This window comes from Heliangelus exortis, chromosome 8 (genome assembly GCF_036169615.1).
Source record: "Heliangelus exortis chromosome 8, bHelExo1.hap1, whole genome shotgun sequence".
NCBI lineage: Eukaryota > Metazoa > Chordata > Aves > Apodiformes > Trochilidae > Heliangelus > Heliangelus exortis.
The window spans coordinates 419,005-436,389 of NC_092429.1; positions in this window are offsets into that span (position 1 = coordinate 419,005).

The following is a 17,385-nucleotide window of genomic DNA, read 5'->3' on the forward strand; positions in this document are numbered from 1 at the left end:
TTTGTTCACTTCTCTGCTCTTGGTTGGCACAGGTCTGCCAACCTGATATTATGATGCAGCTGGGGAAGAAAGGAGCTTCTGGGAACCCTTATCTACCAGCTGAATGGGCCAGGTGAAGGCAGTCAAAGGGAATGCTACTTCTTTATGTTGCCACTCCATATGCTTACTTTTTGTTTTTTTTTTTTTTTTTTTTTTCCACCTGGCTCAAATAAAACACCAATGCTCTTTGAGCCCAGTAGCAGGGAGCTTTCCCATCTAGCAGGTCTCCTAATTGTATGTTTTCTTTTTATTCAGCATCAGCAAGTCTGTCTTGCAAGAGACTTGGGAAAATGTCTACTTACCCATTCTTAAGAAACACTAAAACAGCCAAGCCTAATCTAAATGGCTTCATTCAGACTCCAAGCTCCAGGTGCCTGGCCACCCTGTGTACTGCTGCTCTCTTGCCTTTTATACAAATTATAAGATACATCAAAAATATTTTCTTGTTGTAAGTCTGGAGACATAGCCATTATTTCTGACTGGTGTTCAGAGAGAAAAAAAATTCTTTATTACAACTTATCAGGCCATGCCACTTGTCAGTTTTATGAGCTTTTAAAATAACATCTAATGTTAATTTGGCAAGGAATCTGTCATTTTATTCACATTTTATTTCTGCTATTACAGGAAATAATGTATAAACACTATAGGCATGCATGGATCAAACTTTTCTGTACCATGTCTAATACAAAGAAACCCAAGCACAAGCCAGGGAAGGGAAGGGGAGAGCTGTGCACATGGTGCTCAGGGCTACAGCAAACAACAATTATTTTCATAGAATCATAGAATTGTCTGGGTTGGAAGGGACCTCTGAAACCATCAAGTCCAACCCTTAAATTTAATCCATTTTACCTTGATCCAACTGCTCAGTAAATGGGAACAAACAACCTGCTGCAGAGGGACTTTATTTTTGGTTTCACTGTATTTTTAGACAATGGTCATTCCTTGCTCTAAAGAGTATGTTTAGGTCAGATTGTTATGCTTTAACTTTTATTTTATTTTTGAAGCTCTGTGGTTTCACAGCTACCCCCTGATTCATGGGTGACCTTCATGCACAGACCCGAGTTGAGGCATATAAATAATCCTATGGACCTGAATTTTAACGTTGATCATAGCAGGGTGAGGTGGAAGTCAGTGTGAATAAAAGTGATGCACAATGTTCCACCATTGTTCTCAGTGACACAACAACAGGATTACAACGGGCTCCTGCTGGGGAAAATAGCAGGCTCTGTGTCTGTTGAGATGTGGGTTTTAATCACTCTTGAATATACTGAAGTTCAATCAATTCCTCTTTGTCCTTCCTTACAAATCTGCACCAAAAATACTTTTTTTTTTTTTTTTGCCTTCCTGGAGCTGAGAGTGTCAGCAGTTCAGTGTGATTCTCTCCTTTAAAAAAATGGGTTCCTGGAGTGGGTGTAACACCCACTTCAGACAGTTCTGTTCCCAGACACTTCCATTCACAACAAGAGATGTGTTTAACCTCAGGCTCCAGAAGATCCTCTGTAGCACAGAGCCTGGATGGTGGTGACACACGGGTGACATCCGTGACATCAAGTGTCCTGGGAGGGGAGGGGGGGGATGCTGGGACCCTCCCTGCTGAGCCCAGCCCAGCAGAAGAGTGCAGCCCCAGCCTGGGACAGGTACTCACAATCTGGATTCCCATTTTCCAAAGGATTCCCCTTCTCCAAAGGGCTGTGCAGCCCCTGAGCACCCCCAGCCCAGCAGGAGGAACCCAGTGCCTGGTGGGACAGGGCTGGGAGGCTTTGCTGGGACAGGGCTGGGAGCAGGGGAGTGCAAAGGCAGGGTGAACACAGCTGGGGAGAATTCACTAAACATTACAGCAAATATTTGCAGAGGTTTGGGTTTGCAGCCTTTCCATGTTTAATTACAGTACTGGCAGGTGGGCAGGGTGAGATGGGGGAGGTGGGGACAGAGTGTCAGGGGGGGGCTCCTCAGGCCACCAGGACAGGGTGTCCTGCTCTTCCTGGGGGACACACAGGGTCCCACCAATCCTTACCCTCAGCTCCTGGCCTGCTGCAGAGAGGAGACTGTCCTGGGGCTGGAGCAGCTTCCAGGGCAGATGTTCTCAGGTTGAGGCCTGGGAAAAGGAGCTGCCTGGTGAGAGGAGGAGGGAGCAGGACTGGGGTTGCCTGGGGTGCTGGGAAAGGGCAGAATGGGAAAGGGAAAGCAGAGAGGAGAAACTGTGGAGAAGAGCAAAGTTCTGCTGGAAACCACACGAAGTACAAATTTAATTGCCTAATACTTGGGTGCTGGATCAGCTGGGAGTGAGCTGCTGCCAGCACTTGGCCAGGTAGTGTGATTTCTGCTCTGATGGAAAGACTGAAACTTCCAAAGTCAACATGAGCCCAGAAGTTTTGTCACGTTTTAACTCAGCTCCTCATCACTGGATTGGAAATCACTTGCAGGAATATTCTGACTGTCTCAAAGTATTTGAACAGCCAACACAGAGGGGGTGGGGGGAAGCATCATTCTGTGACTCATCAAAATACCAACAAGGCAAAGGCTGTAACATCCCCCTGCCCTGAGACCCAGCTGTATTGTGAGGCACGTGGAGCAGCCTCCTCCCACCCATGGGTGCAACTGGGGTGGGGCCAAACCCTCCATTAAATGCACCCATGTGTAACCTACCTGCTTCCAAAGTGGGGACAAATGGGAGGCTTTACACAGGTGCTGCCATGAGAAGGGTGTCCCAGGGACTGCAGCAGCCTGGGTGCCAAAATCCTGACTGATGCTAACGAGAGCAGCTGCCACCAGGGTGTCCCCAGCACCATTTGTTGCATCTATTCCTTTTTCATGTTGTTTGTGTGGATTCCTGTGAGCTGATCTTGCCAGGGCAGAAACCCCCAAAGGATGCAGACAGGATGGATAGGACAGGGGACAAGGGACAGTCCCTGGGCCTGGCGTGGGGGCCTGGTGAGCCTTCCATGTATGCAAAAGTACAATTTTTTTATAACAACCAAGATGTCTACATTTTAGAGCCTTCAAGTGTTGCCAGAACAAAGTATCCATCCTTCTCCAGCCTAGTCAATCTTCTAAGACCAAAGAAAAATGAAATTATAGAGCAGCATAATCTTATTTGAGTTAATGATCTCATGCAACAGCTTGTTTGTGACAAAGCTCCTCTCCTGAACGCTGCTCAGCCACTAAACGGTGGAGTCAGGATCAATTTCTGGGAGAGGAAAGAATATGTTCTTGTTTGTTTCATTTGAATGTCTCTTTTAATGTGTTGGTAATATCTGCAGTGCCCACAGCTGATGCAATAGAGATCTAATTCTCAGCTCATTTAGTTGCTGTCTCAATAGGAAAACAATGCCTGGTGGGAGCAATGATTGGGAGGCAGCAGCAAAGAGGGGAGGCGTGGATAAAGGGAATAAATTGCACAAAAGTTACTGGTGACATGATCTCTGGCCACATCAGTCAACTGCTACTCTGATGCACTAAATTGCTGCTTTTTTTTTAGTATTACTGTTTTTTTATTTTTAAGTGATAGCCACATTACAAAGGAGCAGAGAGGAGGAAAGCAAGAAAGAATGCATAATACACCCTCTCCTCCCGACCCTGATGTCATGGAAGCATCAACTGTGGAGGAAACAGAGCCATAAAAATGAACTGCATGGAGCATGCCTCTCAAGCTGTTATCTGTTATTTATAAAGAATTAAAATGAGCTAGTTATTTCATATGTGCCAGAAAAATGAGTTCATCAGTACTGTGCTGGAAAGCATTATAACTTACTGATTCCTGATTTCATAGCTGTTGTACTTATCTGAAAACATATTTATATGCTTTGTATCAACTGCTAACCATTGAATTTTTATTGTACATTACAGAGGAAAATCTTACGTTTCAATTTGCATCTCACTTGATTCTTTGACATAGAATACAGAGTTCTGGTGTTGCATGATTTGGGAAATATCTGACCATCTGAGCCACTGTCAGCAACCAATATTTGTGATAAATACCACAAATTTCCACATACTGTAACTATGAAGAATTGAGAAAATAATTAATTACATTTGATGTTATTAGCTAGAAGCTTCAAAGCAAGAACTACCATTGCAGGATGGTTTGCTGAGGTCCTGTGCTTGTTAGCTACCAGCTGAGGGGGTTTATCACCTTCCCTGCAGAACCTCCAGCACCTGAGGAAACGGAGCAGATGGGCTGGATTTGCCTTTAGTGCATGGATATTCTGATGGTCCTGTGGAGATAAACTAATGAAAAATGGAGTGATGGGTTTCAGAGAAAATAAAGATTCCCTGCTCGCTTCCTCAGCCTGACACAAATGCCTCCAAAATTCATTTTAGGGTGGGTTAGGAACGGGAGAAAGCACTTCAGAGGTTCACATTATTTAAATGGAATTCTTCAGCTTCGTATATCGGACCCTTCAGGTAAGTGTAAAAACAAATCAGCATAAAAATGTCTCGAAAGGGAGAATTTCCTTTCACAAAGTTTCTCCTTTCCCTCCTGTCCCTATGGATTTGTCCATCTGGGCTTCTCCTGGTGGAAGCTGCCCGGGGGGTGGCTGGGCAGCTCTGTCAGGGCTCTCTGCAGAGGGCTCAGCCCAGGGCGGGTCTGGGGGAGGAGGCTTCAAATCCAGCACAGAGAAATAATTCCGTGTGCTAAGGCAGTGAGCAGGGCTGCTGAGAAGAGCAGTCAGCACTGTGTGGGTCTGTTTCCCCATGCAAGGGCTGAGCAGAGAGTCCCAGGGTGGTTTGGGTTCTCACCCCTGAGTCTCAACTTCTGAACTCCAAAAACCCTCCCATTTTGTTTCTTTTTCCTGGCTGTGGTAACTCCCGAGTGCAGCAGTGTGTCTTGATAAGCTTAAATAGCATCCTGCGTGGGGACTGTACATTTAGGAATTCATTTTTGGTGTGAATTCAGTAATGGTGTGCAATAAATTGGACCTGAATGGGACAGAAAGTAAGACAAATCTGTATTAACGCTTTATAATGGATTTATAGTTAAATAAATTTTGTGGAAGCAGGGGGGTCTCATTGTTACCTAGCCAGCTTTCCCCATAGCAATATTTTCACATGATTAAGTTAGAGATCAGATAACCACCTTATGCTGTACATACCCAACAGCAATTTTAAAAATCCAATATCAGCTGTATTATTCTAAAGACTCATTCCATTTTCAATGCAAAATGAGTGCAAAATAAAGAGATAAACTATGTATAAAATGTAAAACATGGGAAAATTTATCACTTGCAAACATAAAAGCAAAAAGGATTAAAAAAAAAAAAGAGAGAGAGAACAAAAGCAAATGGAGGCTATAAAAGAATACGGGGGGGGGAAGAGAAATGTGCAGTGTTACCTTTTCCATATGTAGTTCAGCTGGGCTTTTATTAAGGTGCAGACACTTTAGTGCAGGAATACAATCACTTGGGTAATGCACTTTACTGCTGCAGGATAAATGACTTGGTGCTGTGCTAAATGCTGAGTCCCCAGGGAGGAGGGGGACAGGACAGCTCCCCCCGGGCTGGCAGGGGCTGCTGAGAGCTGCAGGGATGCTCGGGAGATGCCCTTGTGCCCCCCAGTTCCTGCTCCTCAGCACCCAGGGGCTCCCGGTCCCCGTGCCAGCCCTTCCATCACGGACCTGCTCTCCGGAGTGGGAATTGCTGCCTTTGCCCTCTGATGACATTTTGCTTACGTGGTTTCCACCCCTAGGCACAAATCGTTCTGTTTTTGTGCCTTTGTTAAATCACCGCTGGTGTCACCGCTCTGCAGAGCCCGGGGAGGTGACAGCAGAGTGCTCCGGAGGGCAGGGGTCCCCACTGCCTTTTCCTCAGGACACAGAAAAGCTATTTGGGGGGTTAAAAACAACCAAAGCCCCCAAAGGCCCTCTCAGAGAGGAACCGGACTCAAGAGCATTACCCAGTGTCCCTCATTCCAAAGGGCATTGTCATTGCTCTCCCAAAGCCACACATTTTCTACTCACTTCTGCTCTTGAAAATTTGCTACATCAGAAAGAATTATGAAACTGAGGCAATAGAATTAACTATTTACCCCAAAAATTGGTTTGGCAAACCCTGAAGTTTGTCCCTTGCCTGGCAGGCAGCAGCATGTTGAGTCCTCTCCATGCTGGTGGGGAGCATGTCCAAGCTGCTGGCCAGGCCTGACCTCCAGCCCTTCCTGAAGACCAGACCTGCAGCCAGCACTGTGTGGGGCTTCACCCTTAAACCACATCCAGAAAAAACCCCACGGTGGGCAGGTGTGCAGGAAAGCTGTGCTGGCAGCACTGCTGGGGCCCCTTGGTGCCTGGGGCTGCTCTGTGCTGGGATGCCTGGGCAGACACCGTGTGCTGCAGGCACTGCAGGAGGTCCTGGTGTCACTGCTGCCCTGCACATCTGCACACATCTGCACTTGTCTTTGTTCCTCCTCTCTGGCTCCTGCAGGTGCAGCTCATGGGACACCAGCTGAAGGGCTGCTGGGGGGCTGCTGTGGCTGCACCAGTCCAGAGGTGACCAACCTAACTGGTGTGGTTTGTCAGCAAGCACTGATGGACCAGAGAGGAGCTGAGTGTGGAAAGAACCCTCCAGGAGAGCTCACAGGTACCCTCATTCCTTCCCACAGTGCAGGGGATGAGGTGGTGAGGGGATGTGGAGATAAGGGGATGCAGGGATGAGGGGATGAAGGGGATGCAGGAGATGAGGGGATGAAGGGGATGTGGAGATAAGGGGATGTGGAGATAAGGGGATGCAGGAGATGAGGGGATGCAGGAGATGAGGGGATGAGGGGATGAAGGGGATGCAGGAGATGGGGGGATGCAGGAGATGAGGGGATGCAGGGATGAGAGGATGAAGGGGATGCAGGGATGAGGGGATGGGGGGATGCAGGGATGAGGGGATGAAGGGGATGTGGAGATAAGGGGATGCAGGAGATGAGGGGATGCAGGGATGAGGGGATGCAGGGATGCAGGGGATGAGATGCAGAGATGCAGGATGAGATGCAGGGGATGCAGAGCCCTTCTGGCATCCCCCCAGCTCAGTGCAATCTCTCTCCTGCCTTCCTACAGAGCTGGGGTGCTGAGGCTGCCCCTCCTGCTGCCAGCCCAGGGGCTCCTGTCCCCTGATGAACCCCCCAGCACTGTGGCCACTAAACATCACAATGCCTGGCTGGGGAAAGGCACTAAACTTAGTGTGTATGCACACCAAACTCTGCCCTGAGCAGCACCAGGGTTTGTAAAATTTACATAATGTTAAACAGTATCTCGCTCACATACTCGTGGATCTTAGTGGCTTTGTTGTCATGGATACCAGTACATACCTTGTTTTCTTTGAGAGATCTATCAAATATGTGCATTTGGATGTTTGCTACATTTGCCTGAATGTTATAAGCACATTTTTTACACTTGTAAATAATATTAAGCAACTGTGTAATTTATGCTGGGAGACTGAGCAGGCTTTAGCTGGGTATTTTTAACACCCTTTTTTTCACCCTTGAAATTTCAAACCCAAACACCCTGCCCAAATGCTCTTCCCGGGGAGGCTGAGCATGACTTGCAAGAAACTCTGTTCTTTGGGTAGGATTTTACTGAGAAGGACCCTGCCACATGCCAACCACTCTCCAGCCCACAGGTAAGGGAGGAAACCAAAAGCCTTTTGTTTCCAGCATCAGCTGATCCCTTTCATAAGTGTTTCAAAAAATACTCTCAGTCTAAAAAAATCCCTAGCAGGCCCTTCATGGCATCTCGGTGCTCCACAGCATGGAACAAAATACCTCATTATCAGAGAGGGGCAAGGATTTCTGTCCTGTCTTGAAATGAGAGGGCTTCATGAATGTCATCAGCTGGAGACTTCACACCCTGGGACTGGTGCTGGAACAAAGCTGGGGGGAGACCAAGGGCCCTGGGGCTGGGTCAGCAGCCAAGCTGCAAACTGGTTAATTTATACCTGACTAGTTAATTTATACCAACCAGTACCATCCCAGTTGTAACTCAGGTTAGCTAATGGGCTTGCTCCTAGGGTTTACAATATTAAACACAATTAAGTTTCATTTAGCAGCAGCGGAGAAAGAAGACATGGAAATAATGACAGGGGAATGATAATATAATTAGTAAAGAAACAATATTTGCCATGATAAAAGAACAAAACTGCAGCAAAATTGACTCCCTTGTCTGCAGTTTGTGAAGTCAAGAGTTTATCAAGTACACACAGGGTAAGTACATCAGATGTGCACACAGCCCCACGGCACTGGGAGAACATTTCCCTTGGCTTGGGGACTCCTCAGGGGCTTCAGAACTGCTCTGAAATCACCCAGGGAGATGAGACAGCCCCAGGCAGCAGCTGGTGGGGTGAGCTGGGCAGGACCACACAGCCAGGGGGGTGGAGATGGGCACAGAACCCAAGCATGGGAGAGCAGGGGCCTTGATTAGCAAACTTCAAAGGGTGATCAAAAACCAGAGTAAAACCCTGTCATTGAAAGGAGGCTGGTGTCTTGTCTCTCCTTGGTAGGGAAAAAAAAAGAGAAAAAGGAAATGTAATTCCCTTTCATTTGCGTGTGCATGAACAAATTAGTTTCAGAAGCAATTTTACAGTAATTATGACCAACTCCAATGGATTAGATTTTCAGAAATATTCACTCTAATGTCATGATGACAACGATCACATCCTGATTTTTTTATTTGATGTTCTAGTGATTTAAAGGTTCCAATAATTTGTGTGCATGACTAGACTAGAACAAAAACACATTTACAACTTATAAGCTTTGTGACACTGAAAATTTAATGGTGGTGATTTTGACCTTTCGGGGATATGAAAAATTCAGCGGTGACACGATCTTTATCTTCCCAGCATGGCATGTTGGTATAGTCTGTCATCTCAGCTCATCCCCCCTGATAATGAGGTATGTTTGATCTTTTATTTTTCATAATACTTTAAGTGTGTCATAATTATGAATTTATTTGGCAATCACTCTGATAGCACTGATAGAAGAACCCATTCAGGGTTTCTGTGTCTGTCACACTGCCATTCACAGGTGACACTCTGCCATCCCATCCCAGTACAGAGCCTTCTTGCTGGCTCCTCTGTGGGCTTCAGTGTAAATAAATTGCTGGGATGTTTGGTGAGCTTTGGGGAAACCTGCATGAGAAAGTCCAGTGCCCTTTTGGCCAGTGACCTGGTTACTCAGTGTGTGTCCATTGTGGGTGGGTTCTGTGGGCAATGAATTCTCCTTGGCAGCTGCTGGAACACCTTTCCTGCACGGGTGTTTCTGTAGCAGCCTTTAAGAAGCTTGCACCTCCCCTGAAGAGTTTTGGGGCTTTCCCAGAGGAGCTCAGCCCTGGTTTAACACTGTTGGCCCCTGAGAGCACACAGAAATAACACACTGCCCAGGCTGCTGCTGCCCGGGAGGATGCATCCTGCAGGGTGCATGAGGAGGGCTGAGCCAACAGCTATAAATGATCCATTTCTTGTTCTGCACGACATCATCCATCACCAGACACTGCTAAGTGAGTCCAGTAGCATTAAAACCATGTTTAATAAAGCCAACGTCTCAATACCACTTATGATAGGGGCAGCAGCTGCTTAATGTGATTAATCATTCATTTACTGATCAAGGGAAAGGATTAGAGAGGAAAACAGCACAAGCAAGGGGAAGAGCATTCACACCAAATTAAAAAGTTGTTATTATGCAGTTAATGACCACTTGCCTCTGGTTTCTCCTCCTCAGGTACCTCCTGAAGTTTTTCAGGATGATCTTGCAGGATAAAGCAGGCAGATTAAGGAGACACAACCAAGGGGGCAGCAGGAGAGACAAATAAACATCCTCCAAAGCCAAACTGTGTCCCTGCACACCACCAGGGACAGAGCCTGGCCAGGCAGGGGCAGATGGTGCCCGGGGTCTGTCTGGGTGCCAGGTGGTGCCAGCTCTCCCCTGGGGGCTCTCTGGGTGCCTGGAGGTGCAGGGGGTACTTGCACACGCGTGTGCACTGCCTGCTCCTGAGCAGGTGAGTGTGCAAGGCTTCTCCTGAGCCCCGACACAGGTGTTGCCTCTTTGGAACCTGTTTGCCAGCCATTTATCACCCCATTGCTGGCTGGGGCTGGTGTGATGGGAAGGAGAAGCTTTGCCAGCAGGAGCCAGGGCAGTGGGAGGCTCTGTCCATGGCATCCTTGCTCTGGAGATGCTGCTGGAGCACCAGGAGGGGCTCTGGCCAAGGCAGGGATCTCTCCCCACCTCGGGGCAGCTCTCCTGCCCACCCCAGCACTGCTCTCATTGGGATGCAGCTGGTGACCCACCAGAGGGAGAAGGGGAAGGAGCTGGCAGGTGGCCTTTGGATGAAAGGGCATGAGGTAAAATATCTGTTTGCTGCTGTCTCGCCCTGGAATACCAACAATGTCACACGGGGTGTGTGTTTCTTTCCAGAGCCCCCTGCTCTCTCCTTTGTGTTGCTTGTGCTCCAGAAATGAAACCCAACGTTTAAGGACACAGCTGAGTGCAGTGGGGTTGGTGGCTGCACTCCCATGTTTATCCCACGGGAGGATTACAGCACTTCACACCTCTGTGAAACACTGCAATCAGAATAAGTCTTTTTCCTGTGAGCAGGATGTGAAAACAAAATTAGTGCTACTCCTCAAAGCAGTTGCCCCCAGGTACCAGCTCCCTCTCACCAGCACCAAGCTGACACCAAGCTGTGTTTCCTCTTGCTTTATCCAGACCCACTGCTCTTACCTTGCAGTGCCCATCAGGCATCAGCATTGTTATTATATCAGGTAATTATTTAGCTGCTGCCATTGACTCAAAGCACAGCCACCACCCCAGTACCTGGGCTGTTTGCATTCCTCAGGCTGTGTGTGGCTGTTTGGGGGAAATGCCACTGCCTGATGTTGCAGATTTGTCATCGAGGTGCTGGGAGGTCCCAAGGTTTGGATGCTACATTATAGGAGCAGGAATTTTGGGATATGGTTAATTATCTTTTATGTTGACTTGATAAAGGAAACAGACTCTTCACTGCCTCACTGGGGTTTTTGCTTGCACACATTTAAAGATGAAACATCTCCTTCAGCAAGTTTACGTGGAGGGAACAGGCAGAAAAAGGGCAAATATTTCAGGAGAGCTAGAAACATATTTCAGTTCTTGTCAATACTGCACTGTGCCCCTGCAGCCTGTGAGCACAGCTGCAACTTCACACATCCGTGGGAGCTGGAAAACAGTTTGCCCATCGATCCTGTGAGGAGACTGAGAGCAGCAGGAGAGACCCTGCCCTGGCAGAGGACTCTGCTTCATTTCAGATCTGCTGTCTCAATGCTCCTCCTGGGAGGACACACACCCAGCTCTGCTGCTGGGCTGAAATATTTGTCCACTGTCTGCTCTGTAAGTGTGTTTCATGGGATGATTTACTGCCTAAAGTGTGGCTGGAGTTGGACTTTTGAAGAGAAAGCCAAAGAAGCTTTTAATCTGTGGTAACCTTGAAGGCAGAGGGCCTGGGGAGCTTTGTCCCTGTGCCTGGGAGAGGCAGCAGCAGCATTCAGACACTGCTGTTCCCACCCTGGCTTTCACAGCTCTGTCATCTGAATGTGTGCTGGGCAAAAAGAGGCTGTGAGAACCTTGTTAGCAAGCTCATTTGCCAGCTGAAACTGCCAGGGAAAAACCATTAATGGTAAGAATCATATTTGATAAGAAGAGTCTTTGCTAAGGCAGCCTTCTGAGGACCAGGGGAAGGGGAGCACTGAGCAGGCTCCATCTCCACATCTGATTTAAACCTGGGACAGAGGATGGTCTCACCCCAGCCAGCCCTTCCCTTGCCCCCAGGGTTTCACTGGGTGCCTCTCCAGTGGGTCAGCAGTGAAGGAGGCACCCAACACAATTAAATAAATAAATGCTGAATTCAGCCACTCTTTCCTTTCGCTTTCTGTTTTCCATCCTGTTTTTATTGACCTTATTCTATAAATTTCCCTGGCTCTGGGCTGGCTGGCTGTGATAAAATTTTTGCTTCTACTTCTGCCACTTCATTCTTCACTTTTACAGCCTAACATTATCTCTCTGGAGGGCTCCCTCCTCCACTGCAGTTGTGATTTTAGAGGGTCTTACATGAGCTGTGCTGCTACTCCCAGCTAAAGGGACTTGCCAGAAGCTCTTTCTCAGGAGCCTGGAACAAAGTACACAAACCCAAATAGATGAGCACAGCACAAACTTTTTGGTGTGGGAGGTCCTGTTTAATTAAATAGAGCCTTGTTGTGTTAAGGGTGTGTGTCTGGGGCACCCCGGGGCATCACAGCTGAATCCCACTCAGAGGGTGGGCTCTGCAGCAGCCCCGGGGGTCACAGCCCTGCAGGGGCCAGACCAGGGGACATCAGCAGAGCTGTGAATTGTGCTGAGCTCCTCCTGAACTGTGCTGAGCTCCCCGACCTCCTGGCACTCCTATCAAATGATCTTCATACAGAACCCATCTGCCTCAGCAGTTCCTCCAGGGATCTGGGGGTTTAGTGCTCTTTATAATAACTTTCCCTTCAACTCCTGCAAATTTGGGTCTTTTTTTTTTTCTCCTGGTTTGAGCAGTGATGGGGAGGGAGCACCTGAGCTCTACTCGGTGGTTCTTCCTTGGCTTTCGGAGGAGAAGGGAAGTTTGGGAGCCGAAGCCCCCTCCCAGGTACATTTTGGGTCCCAGCCTGCTCTCCCCGTTGGGCTACAGGCACAGGGAGACCCCACAGACCAAATTTTAGAAGCCTTGGAGCTCTGGGGAAGTGGGATCAAGCAGGGAGCTGCTCAGCACTCCCCAGCAGCAGCACGGCTGCACCAGTGCAATGACTGGGATGCTGACCCGCTGCTGGGATGCTGATAACCACGGGGGGGATGGTGATAACCACTGGTGGGATGCTGATCACCACTGGGGGGATGGTGATCCCCACCGCTGCTCTCGGTGGTGGAGCAGGAAAGGCTCAAGTGTCACCGCAGATCAGTCCCATCCCGGGCCGGTCTGTGCTGTGCTGTAGGTGCAGTGATGTCTTTAGATGTCAGTGTGGTGCCTTTCTCCTCGCTTCCTGCCTCGCTGCAGTTTCGAGGAGAAACAAATAAAATCTGGCAGCATCACACAGATCTGATCAAGGGGAAGGGTTGATTTTTATTCCGCTGACCTCGGAGCCATCAGCCCTCAAAACTCAGTTTTTCTCCACTATATGCCTGGTAACTCAGTGCTTTATTTAAATAATCTTTATGGGCAGTACCTCAGGTGGCATGGTGCCCCTCCTCAGGGAACATGTTGGCTTGCTCTTTCTCCTTGTGTTTTGTGTTGGTTTTTATTGTGCATATACCTGATGTGATGATCCCATAATCTCTGTCCCCAGGGCTGCTCCTGCTGCTGAGCCCTGAGGGCTTCAAGCAACACAGGGGACCTGCCCAGCACCCATCCTGGGGTGCCCACTGCAGGGCCACATCTACATCTGTTCACCCTGAGGTCAGTGAAATGATGGACACGAGAGGTGTCTGGCCCAGGCAGCAGCACGCTGGGATGCTCCCCAGGGCCGAGTGGGTTTTTTGGACAAGGGTCTGGAGTACAATCCCGAGCTGAGCTGCACTAAGGAAATGGAATGAACTCCTCATCATTCTTATTTGCATTTTCTGCTGCTGCTTTTCTTGTCTCAAGCTGAAACTGGTCTCCATTGCATCAGCTGCTAGATGACTGAATCCTTATTTTTGAGAATTGGCAAGCTAACCCCATTTTCTGGTGCCTTGGTTTTGTTTTTTAAACACGGAGGTGTCAGCCCAGTTTATAAAATCCTCGATTTTGTGCCGTGCTGTCCCACCCAGCCCCCTGGTCTCTCTCTGCTGTCAGTGGGCTCTGCTGCTATGCCTCTCATCATCAATTCAGGGAACACGTGCTACACCAAACAAGGCATCTGCCACCAGCACGCTGTGGCTAACACTCCAGACGGCTCCAGCCCTCAGTTTTTTCACTCACCATGTGTAAATTGGAGGAGGAAGCGCATCCAGATTTTATTTTTCCTGTTTCCACACTTTGAAGAAACAAAAGCTGACGGTTGTGTTTTCCGTGATGACACCAAGATGGATCCCACCCCAGAAATCAGCTTTTATTTCAAATTACATAAGAAATTTGAGTCGGGTTTGACAGCAAACGTCGTCTTTTTCTCTCACTGCAACTGGGACCTGAGGTGGTTCATTAACACGTGGGGAAAGGTGGGGGAAAAATCTCCAGACATTAGTGCTGAATGTGAAGCCTGAAATCAGCACGTTGTCCAGAGCCTGAAACTGGGAAGCCTCAGGAGCCGGAAGGTGCTTCCAGCACGGATCCATCTGCACTGCACCAACCTGCAAGGAGTAGGAGTTTTGTCCTGCTGAAACTTTCAAGGCTTGGGGATTTGCTGTAATTACATTTTAGAATGAAAACCAAATTTAATATACGAACCAGCACCTCACCCAGGGGCTGTGAGATTCACCTCAAAGGAACCTTCTCCATCTCCCAGCCAACAGCCCCACCAGGCTGCTGTCCCACTGCCAGTGCCTTGCTGAGCCTTCTGAAATTAAATGACAATGAACTGAGGACTCCCACAGCCTTCCCTGCGCAGAACACGGAATAAAGTGGGGACAGGTTGGGTTGTTGGTGTGGGGGGATGGGGCTTTCCAGACAGGAATTTTTAAAGTTTGGATTTTTAAAGTTACCCTGGGAGCAGCACTGGAGAAAGGAACGAGGTGGAAAGCATTGTTTAGTTCCACCTGATACCAGTGCTGAGGTGCCAGGGGAGGCACTGGGTGAAGTTTCTGAACCTCATGATAGCAGATTATGAAAATTTATAGGAAAAAGTGTTGGAGGCAGCAATGCAGAGGAAAAGGAGCCTGCTCACCCCGGGGGGTCCTGGGAAAATAAATATTTATGAGGAAAAGCCACAAGTTGCCAAGTTTTCCTGCAAATTACCAGAGAACTGGAACCCATTGTGGAGGGAAAAGATATTTTCTGAAAAGACTTTTCAAGCACAATGCCTCATTCTCTGCAATGTTCATCTTCAAAAACTGAAAACGGGGAAGGATTAATGGTCCAGGAGCCTGAGAATTCACACTTCCCGGAACACAGAACAAAGGCGTTCAGCCTGTCTTCAAATGTCCCTGTTTTCTACAAAGGAATATAATTTTGCTTCTGTCATCATTTCAAGAGATACTTTCTCCACAATGATTTCTTTTCCAAAGCTGAAGAGGAAGAAAAAACCCTTGCATTTTTCTGGGGGAAAAAAAAAAAAAAAGAAAGAAAAAAAACCCCCACCAATAATAAAAAAAAAAGCCAGCTCTTATTTTTCTGGCAGAGACAGAACTTGTTTGAAACAAGAAGAAAGAAGGAGAAGTCGAACATGTTTCAATTAAAAAAACATGATTAGCTCACAAAGGAAGAGCTGAAGGAGGGTTTGCTCCTCAGAGCAGTGAGGGGGCTGCCTGCACCCCCTGCTCAGGGCTGGGGTCCCAGGGGTGCCACAGCCAGGATGGGTGATGGGATGCTCAGGGCTGTGTCCTGGACCCCCCGCACCTCTCCCTGCCCACCCGGGCTCTCTGTGGACACGAGGGGTGCTCCAGCTGTGCAACCTCTGTGTGACAAACCTCCTGGGGCCCGGGAATGCAGCTGGGTCACCAGGAGCCACCTCAGCAGTGACCCAGGGTCTGGGTCAGCAGCTCAGAGCCTGCAGGGTGTCAGGAGGATGGGCTGGCAGCAGCCTCTGCTCAGTGGCCACCTGAGATCTCTCTTTCGTGAACATCTCTTAATTTCCAGGCACAGGCTGTGGGCATATAAATAAGTCATGGTCTCTCATCTGGAAATAAGGCACTTAGGAAGCAGCATTTCTCAGGCTGTAATGTTAATGCAGAGAAAATGTTTTGAGGGGAGCAGCCTGACCAGGGAAGGGCCTGGCAGTGCTGGTGGCTGTCTGGGGTGGGCCGAGGAACTCCACAGCTTCTGAACTTTATTTATTATGAATGAAAACTGATCCTGACTGTTCCAAAGGGGTGAGGGACCCGCTGAACATGGTGAGCACCAGAGCATCTCACAGGCAGTGACTTGCTCAGCTCCCCAGCTGTCAGCACTCAGACTCTGGCTGTACAAGCGCCACCGTGTTCATTCATCATTCTGGACAGGGGTACCCTCAGAAATGACACCCTCGTGGTGTCACACAACACTAATTAGCTGTCACTGTCACATTACTCTCATCTCATGGATGTCATCTCATGGAGGTGGCACATCCAGGAGGACATGAAGTGTCATCAGTCAGGGCATCTTGTTCTCAGGAAGGTGTGGGCTGGTGCTGGTGTGCAGAAGCACCTGAGAAGGCACCAGCTCATGAAGAACACCTTGTTTCTGCTGTTTTACCCTTTATCCTCTTGTGGGTCACAAATCCAAATCCACGTGTGCTCCATGGACCACTGAGTCTGGATAACAAAAGAATAATGGAGAGCTGCTGACTGCAACACAGAGCTGGTGGCATCCTCCTTGTCTGCCTGGGAGGGCTTCTGGGAAGGACACGGGCAGACACTGCAGAGTTAGTCTAATAAACACAATTTAAATTCCCTTTTCCCTGTCCTTTTCCGTCATGAAATCTTCTGACTTTTTACCCGGACAGTATTTTAACAAGAGTTCTGCAAATGTCCCCTAGGGTGGAAATGTTGGAGTTAGATGTTTATAACCCAGGAACCTCTCAACTCTCCTGAGTGAAGCAGAGCCCATGCTGGGTGAGCAGAGGCAGCAGAGCCTGGGCTGAACACTGCTGGTGACCAGGACTGCCCACTGCCCCGCCATGGTTCTGCAGGCACCAGATTTTGGCACCTAAAAAGTTCTCATCTGCCCGAGCAAATCTTTTGGAGAAGACCCATCTGCCACCAGCCCTTGGGGTAGGGGAAGGTTCCTCAGTGTCCTGCTCTGTGGCCCAGCCCTTGGGATGTCCCCCTGTCCCTCTGTCCTCTGCCACCAAGCCAGGGGAGCACCTGGCAGACGCACCAGCAGGGCTGGGGGTGGCTGTGTCACTGGGATGGATGGATGGATGGATGGATGGATGGATGGATGGATGGATGGATGGATGGATGGATGGATGGGTGGATGGTGGGTGTGTGGGGTGAGCCTGCAGCCCCAACCAGCACCACAGAGGAGAGCAAGGAGAGCTCAGCACTGCGAGGACATCACCAGCACAGCCCTCAGGGATGCAGATGGTCAAGAAGTGACAAGAACTCCTCTGGTCACAAACCTCTGCTCTGCCTAGAGACAGCTCTGCAGGACCCTGTGCAGGCTGGGGGCTGTGACATGGCCATGACAAACTTCACACCTGAAGTTACAAGATGAGGTATGGTGGACAACAGCTGAACCTCCCTCTCAAGGCCTTCCTGCCTGGCACAGCTGGTCTGGCA